The sequence below is a fragment of the Gossypium arboreum genome, chromosome 11, assembly GCF_025698485.1.
Source record: "Gossypium arboreum isolate Shixiya-1 chromosome 11, ASM2569848v2, whole genome shotgun sequence".
Taxonomy (NCBI): domain Eukaryota; kingdom Viridiplantae; phylum Streptophyta; class Magnoliopsida; order Malvales; family Malvaceae; genus Gossypium; species Gossypium arboreum.
The window spans coordinates 70,158,384-70,165,937 of NC_069080.1; the positions used below are offsets into that span (position 1 = coordinate 70,158,384).

General features: G+C 41.8%; 1 long non-coding RNA gene across 1 annotated transcript; it reads left to right on the top strand.

The window, feature by feature from the left end:
- The first annotated feature begins 352 nt into the window (after positions 1-352).
- On the top strand, positions 353-1,047 carry LOC128283770 (uncharacterized). Its single transcript, XR_008274181.1, has 2 exons — positions 353-442; positions 711-1,047. It is a non-coding gene; the product is annotated as an uncharacterized LOC128283770 (long non-coding RNA).
- The last annotated feature ends 6,507 nt before the right edge of the window (positions 1,048-7,554 follow it).

Consider the following 7,554-nt stretch of genomic DNA (forward strand, 5'->3'; position numbering starts at 1 on the left):
ATTATTGATTTATGTGTGTATGAGTATTTGAATGATACCCGGGCTAAGTCCCAAAGGCGATTATGCTAGTGATATGTTTGTGTTTGAGCCTTAGTAACGAAAATGAAATATGGATGTGTAATGATTATTGATGTATATGTGTGCATGAGCAATTGAATGATATCCGGCTAAGTCCCAAGACATTTATGCTAGTAATTATATCCGGTTAAGACCAAGGCAATTGTGCTAGCGACTACATCCGGCTAAGACCAAGGCATTCGTGCAAGTTGTTAAATCCGCTAATACACGAAGGCATTTGTGCAAGTCGTTCTATCCGGGCTAAGACCAAGGCATTCGTGCATGTGGTTATATCCGGTTGTATTCCGAAGAAGCTTGGGCTGGAGGTGAGCGTTGGTTGCTGTAATAAATTTAATTAGTACGCTCGAAAAGCCCAAAGAATAAGGTATGTTTATATGTGCATTGGAAAAGTCGATATGTTTGAGTAACATTCACTCAATCGACTAACGAGTTTTCAGCTATTGAATTGGTTGATATCTTGTGAAAGTGTATAATGATGAAGTGTGAAGTAAGTATGATTATGTGAATGTGTATTAATGAAATGATTCATTTGGCTATGTGAATGTAATGCTTTAGTTAAAGCTGATTTTATTGCTTGAGACTTACTAAGCATAAAAAATGCTTACCCGTTGCTTTGGCTCTCTGTTTTATAGATTTTGCTCGTTAGCGATCGGATTCGGGATCATTAAAGTCGAAGTCATCTACACTATCAAAGCCTCCATTTTGGTATAATTTTGGTTGAACTTTGAAATGGCATGTATAGGACTACCTTATTGTTGAAGGTCATGTACCTTTCGGTTTTGTGTAAGCTTGGATAGCCATGCGAAAATGGCTTATATACGTTTTTAGTATGATTCTATAATCGTTTGTATGATGATCATTATGGGGTATGGAATTGTTTGAAAAGATTAGCCATTGGAATGGTTAATCGTGATCACACTTTGTGCTATGTATGCAAAAAGGGCCAATTGAATCGTGGAAATCATGAAATAGGTAATGGTTACCTTGAAAACAGATGCTGGCAGCAGCAGTGGTGTGGTTTGAAAAATCACCAAAATTTTTTGGAATGGTATTAAATAGTGAATAAGTTATGTAAATGAACCTTGATGAGTCTACTTTCATATGGAAGAAACGAAACGGTCATAGGAGTTACATGTTAAGAGATATTAAAGCTATTATGAGACAGGGCCAGAACGGTTTCTGGGTCCCCTGTCGCGACTTTAAAAATTTACTATAAATTATCCAGAAAGAATTAGAAGTCATGCCTTATATGTGAAGATTCCATTTTGAGTCTAGTTTCATTAGAAACAAACGGTACCAGTATTAAAGCCCTGTACAGGGAGATATTCAAGTTGTAACGCGTGAAGGTCAGAGCAGTCGATCCCTGTAACATGGGTGACTTTTACTAATAAACTGTACTAATTGGCCCGACCAAAAATTCTAAAAATAAATCCATGGATGGATATATGAGTCTAAATTCAGGGAAAATTTACAGAATCAGTTTCGAGTTTTGAAACTCGAGATATGATTTTAAAGGCGACGTGTGCAGATTTCCACTGTTTGGAAATGTCAAATTGGTGGGTGCAATATGTGGATTTGGCTTGTTAACCCCTCGTGTCCGACACGGCGATGGTCTCGGGTTCGGGTGTTACAATTTTATTGGTATCGAGCTACGGTTTAGTCAATTCTAGGACTACCGTGATATGTTTGGGGTCTAGCTATACATGCCATATAGTGATAAATTGATAGTGTGGTGTTTTCGACAATCAATTTGTGTTTGTTTATAGCAATGGATCCCGATCCCAACCGAGCAATAGTTGATGATGTGGAGAGTGTGGCGCTGCTCCGCGCAAGGGACAACAACGGACTCTCAACCTATGGCCAAGAATCTGAATGATGAGGCTAGGCAAGCCTTTTATATTGTGATGAATGATTGGTTCAACCAATACATTCGAACTAACACTACTGCTCCACAACCTCCATTCCCGACTAATGTAACCCCAAGACCTACAATACCTCCGTGAATCGACCAAATAAGGTCAAGTAAGCCCCAATCGACAGAATTAAGTAAACATGGGGCCAAGGCTACGGATAGCGACGATGCCGAGCAAGCTAAATTTTGGTTGGACAACACTATCCGGTGCTCGATGAGCTATCTTGTACACCGATGAGTGCTTAAAGTGTACCATCTCCTTGCTACGCGATTCGCCTACTATTGGTGGAGTACTCTGACTTCTGTGGTGCCTAGAGAGCAAGTGACTTGGGAATTCTTTCAAACCGAGTTCCGAAAAAAGTATATCAGTCAGAGATTCATCGACCAAAAGCGAAGGGAATTTCTTGATCTTAAGCAAGGCTCTATGTCAGTTACCGACTACGAACGAAAATTTGTGAGGCTTAGCCGGTACGCGCGAGAATGCATTTCGTCCGAAGCTATTATGTGTAAACGCTTCGAGGATGGGCTGAATGATAATATAAGGATGTTCGTTGGCATTCTCGAAATACGAGAGTTCGTAGTACTTGTTGAGCGAGCTTGTAAAGCCGAATAGCTTAGAAAGGAGAAACAAAAAGTTGATGTGGGAACTGGAGAATTCCGAAAAAGGTCCTCGGGAAAGTCTCTTCAACAGGCATCGAAGAGATTTCGAGATGATGTGAGCCGGTCTAGAGGCGCTTCGGGCTTTTCTAGACGAGATCGCGATCGACCCCCTATGACCACACGAGTCACTTCGATCACCAGTGGTGGAAATGATCGCCGAGAGAGAGCAGAGTGTCTGCATTGTGGCAAATGGCATTCGGGGAGCTGTAGGTTCCGTGATCGCTCCTGCTATAAGTGTGGATCGGCCGACCACTTTATCAAGGATTGCCCGAGGTTGCTTGAACAAAATGTAAGTCAAAGTGGAAACCCGGGTGCTACCACTGCTCGAATTAGGCCACCTAGAAATATGGGCAATGTTAGTGGCGGTCAGAGAGGATCTAGAGATGCTACCATCAGATTTGAGGCTCGTGCTCCTGCTAGGACTTATGCCATACGCCAAGACGCCGAGGATGCTGCCTCACCAGATGTTATTACCGGTACTTTCACTCTTTTCGATACTAATGTGATTGCTTTGATTGACCCTGGTTCTACTCATTCTTATATATGTGAAACCTTAGCATCCAGTAAGACTTTGCCTATTGAGTCTACTGAGTTTGTAATTCGGGTGTCAAACCCCTTGGGTCATTACGTGCTTGTCAACAAAGTGTGCAAGAAAAGTCCCCTAGTATTTTGAGGTTCTTGTTTTCCGGCGGACTTGATGCTTTTGCCGTTCGATGAATTCGACGTTATTCTTGGTTTGGATTGGTTGACCATGCACGATGCGGTTGTAAATTGCAAAAGCAAGACTATCGATTTGAGGTGCGCGAATAACGAGATAATTCGGGTTGAGTCTACGGACTTAAAGGGGTTACCAGCTGTAATATCAGCAATGTTGGCCCGGAAATATGTAAGAAAAGGGTGCAAAGCGTACCTTGCGTATGTGCTCGATGACAAGGAGTCAGAAAAGAAACCCGAATCAGTGCCAGTGGTTTGTGAATACCCGGATGTTTTCCCTGAAGAATTGCCGGGTTTACCACCTGTTCGGGAAATAGAGTTTGGCATCGAATTGGTACCGGTACCACTCAATTTCGATAGCTCCGTATCGTATGGCACCAACGGAATTAAAGGAGTTGAAAGCTCAGTTGCAAGAATTGGTGGACAGAGGTTTTGCTCGCCTGAGTTTTTCGCCTTGGGGTGCGCCAGTGTTGTTTGTGAAAAAGAAGGATGGAACCATGAGGCTGTGCATCGACTATCGTCAGCTTAATAAAGCGACGATAAAGAACAAATATCCGTTATCGCGTATCGACGATTTGTTCGATCAACTGAAGGGAGCCTTAGTGTTCTCGAAAATAGATTTGAGATCGGGCTATTATCAATTGCGAATTCGAGATTCGGACGTACCCAAGACTGCCTTCAGAACGAGATATGGTCTCTACGAGTTCCTAGTGATGCCGTTTGGGCTTACTAATGCCCCTGCGGTATTTATGGATTTGATGAATCGGATTTTCAGACCATATTTGGATCGGTTCGTAGTCGTATTCATTGATGACATCTTGGTCTATTCAAGAAATGAGACCGAACATGCTGAACACCTGAGGTTAGTGCTGCAAATTTTACGGGATAAGCAGTTATATGCTAAGTTCAAGCAAGTGTGAGTTCGGATAAGAGAGGTTAGCTTCTTGGGGCATGTGGTATCGCATCGGTATTCGAGTCGACTGAACAAAATTTCAGCCATACTTAATTGGAAGCCTCAGAAATATTACGAGGTTCGGAGCTTTTTGGGGCTTGCTTAGGTTATTACCGACGATTTGTAAAGGTTTCTCAACGATAGCCACGCCAATGACGGCTACTCCAAAAGGATGTTAAGTTCGAATGGACGGAGAAATGTCAGAAAGGTTTCGATCAACTGAAAACTTATTTGACTGAAGCCCCAATTCTAGTGCAACCCGAATCGAGCAAAGAGTTTGTCATTTATAGTGACGCATCCCTACTTGGGTTGGGTTGCGTATTGATGCAAGAAGGACGAGTTGTGGCCTATGCGTTGAGACAATTAAAACCACATGAGAAAAATTATCCGACCCATGATCTCGAATTGGCTTCCATCGTATTCGCCTTAAAGATATGGCGACATTACTTATTTGGTGAGAAGTGCCATGTGTATTCGGATCACAAAAGTCTCAAATATTTGATGACCCAAAGAGACTTAAATCTGCGACAAAGACGTTGGCTCGAGTTGTTAAAGGATTATGAGCTGGTCATTGACTATCACCCGGGAAAGGCGAATGTGGTTGCAGATGCCTTGAGTCGTAAATCATTATTTGCTTTACGAGCGATGAATGTGCACATGTCCGTTCGATCCGACAACGTGTTAGTAGCTGAATTGAAAGCCAAACCATTATTGATGCATCAAATTTGTGAAGCTCAGAAGGTCGACGATGAGTTGGTTGCAAAACGGGCCGAGTGTGTTCCGAACAAGGAATCGGAGTTTCAGATTGATGATGACGATTGTTTGAGGTTCAGGAGTCGTCTGTGTGTTCCAAAGAATTGAACTTATTTCGATATCTTGAACGAAGCCCATTGTAGCCGAATGGCGATCCACCCGGAGTACGAAGATGTACAACGATTTGAAACGTCGGTTTTGGTGGCATGGTATGAAACGAGACATCTCCGACTTTGTTTGAGGTGTTTAATATGTCAACAAGTGAAAGCGGAACATCAAGTGCCTTGAGATTACTTCACCGATCACGATACCCGAGTGGAAATGGGATCGAGTCACAATGGACTTCGTATTCGACCGCCATTGTCGGTGAGTAAGAAGGATGCGATTTGGGTCGTTGTAGATAGATTGACTAAGTCGGCTCACTTTGTCCCCGTCGTCACGGACTTTTCAATGGACAAACTAGCCGAATCAGCGTTTCTCGATTGTGAGATTGCACGGGTGCCTATTTCCATCGTGTCGGATAGAGATCCGAGATTTACCTCGCGATTTTAGAAAAAGTTGCAAGAAGCTTTGGGTACCAAGTTGTATTTCAGACCGCCTTTCACCCCAAACCGATGGTCAATCCGAGCGGATAATTCGGATACTTGAGGATATGGTGAGATGTTGCATCCTCGAGTTCGATGGTTCATGGGAACGGTATTTGCCGTTGATTGAATTCGCTACAACAACAAATTTCAATCAAGTATTAAGATGGCACCTACGAGGCTTTATGCGGTCGTAAATGCCGTACACCATTGTTTTGGACCGAGCTCCGTGAAAGCAAAATTTTCGGTGGATTTGATTAGAGATGCTGAACAGAAAGTGAAAGTAATCCGTGAAAGTCGAAGATAGCCTCCGATCGTCGAAAGTCGACGCTGATCTGAAGCGTAAAGACATCGAGCATCGTGGGAGATAAAGTGTTTCTCAAGGTTTCACCTTGGAAAAGATACTCGATTCTACCGTAAGGGCAAGTTGAGCCCGAGGTTCATTGGGCCATATGAGATATCCGAGCGAGTCGGTCCAGTGGCATATCGTCTGATTTTGCCCCCTGAACTCGAAAAGATTCACGATGTCTTTCATGTTTCGATGCTTGACGCTATAGATCCGATCCATCGCACGTGATTAGTCCATCGAGGTTGAAATTCAAGGCGATATGAGTTATGAAGAAGAACCGATTCGTATCCTAGCTCGTGAAGTGAAGGAGTTGCGAAACAAAAGGGTTCCGTTAGTAAAAGTGTTATGGCTCAAACACGGGATAGAAGAAGCTACTTGGGAACCCGAGAACTCTATGAAAGAATGATACCCAAACCTATTTACCGGTAAGATTTTCGGGGACAAAAATCTCTTAAGTGGGGGAGAGTTGTGACACCCCTAATGTGACCCTAGTCGGAGAGTGGTTTCGGGACCATAAAACCGAGTCACAAGAATAATTAGGTGTTATATTATGTGCTTATTGTATGTGGAATTTGTATGCGTAAATATTTCGTGTCTTGATTTTTATTAATTAGGTGCTAATTTATAAGAAAGGACCCATGTGTTAGGACTTGAAAATGTGATAGGTGAATTTTTAAGTGGCCTAATAATGCATGAAGTGAAATAAAGGGAGTTGCATGTCAATTATCCCATTTCCTAAGGTTAGTGGCCGCCATGACAAATTATGGGCAAAGGAACATGTTTCCAACATGTTTTGCTAATGGTTGATGTTAGAATGGTTATTATATTGGTGTTAGTAGGAAGAAAAGAAAAAAAATGGGTATGTGTGGTTGCCCCTCCCCATTGCCGTGTATTGAGCAAAGAAAAAAAAGTTTGGTTCATCGTCCTCCTAGCTTAGCCGATCCTTCAAGAAGAAAAGGGAAGAGTTAGCATTCGGTCACTTGAGCTTGAACTAAGGTATGGAATCCATGTTAGTCTTTGAAATCTTTGCATATATGAAGCTAGTTACTAAGTCCTTTACTTGCCCATGTCAAAAATTTTGAAGGTGGTAGTAATACAAGTGTTCGCCATGGAAGATGTTTAGGGAAATGGTTGTTGCCTTTATGATTTAAGGAATAATTAGAAATGGGTGAAAGAAACAAGTCTTTGTTCTTGATTCTTCTTGGCCGATTCTAAGGGAGAAAAGAGAGCAACCATTTGGTTTCTAAGCCATAAATAAGGTGAGAAATTCATATGAATCCTTGAAATTTTAGATGAAATTGAGCTAGTTACCAAGTATTTTTTTTAGGTGACCCATGTTAGAAATTGTGATTTTGGGGTGACTAGAACTTTCGGCCATAATGGTTATTGAGGATTAAGGTTATGTTTCATGCTAAACTTGATGAATCTTGGTGTATGGGTGCTTAAACTAAACGAATGATCAAGTAGATGCATAAATACAAAGTAAGAAGAATCGGCTATTATGTGTAATACTATTGCGAATATGAAAATGTTATACTTGAATAATGTATAT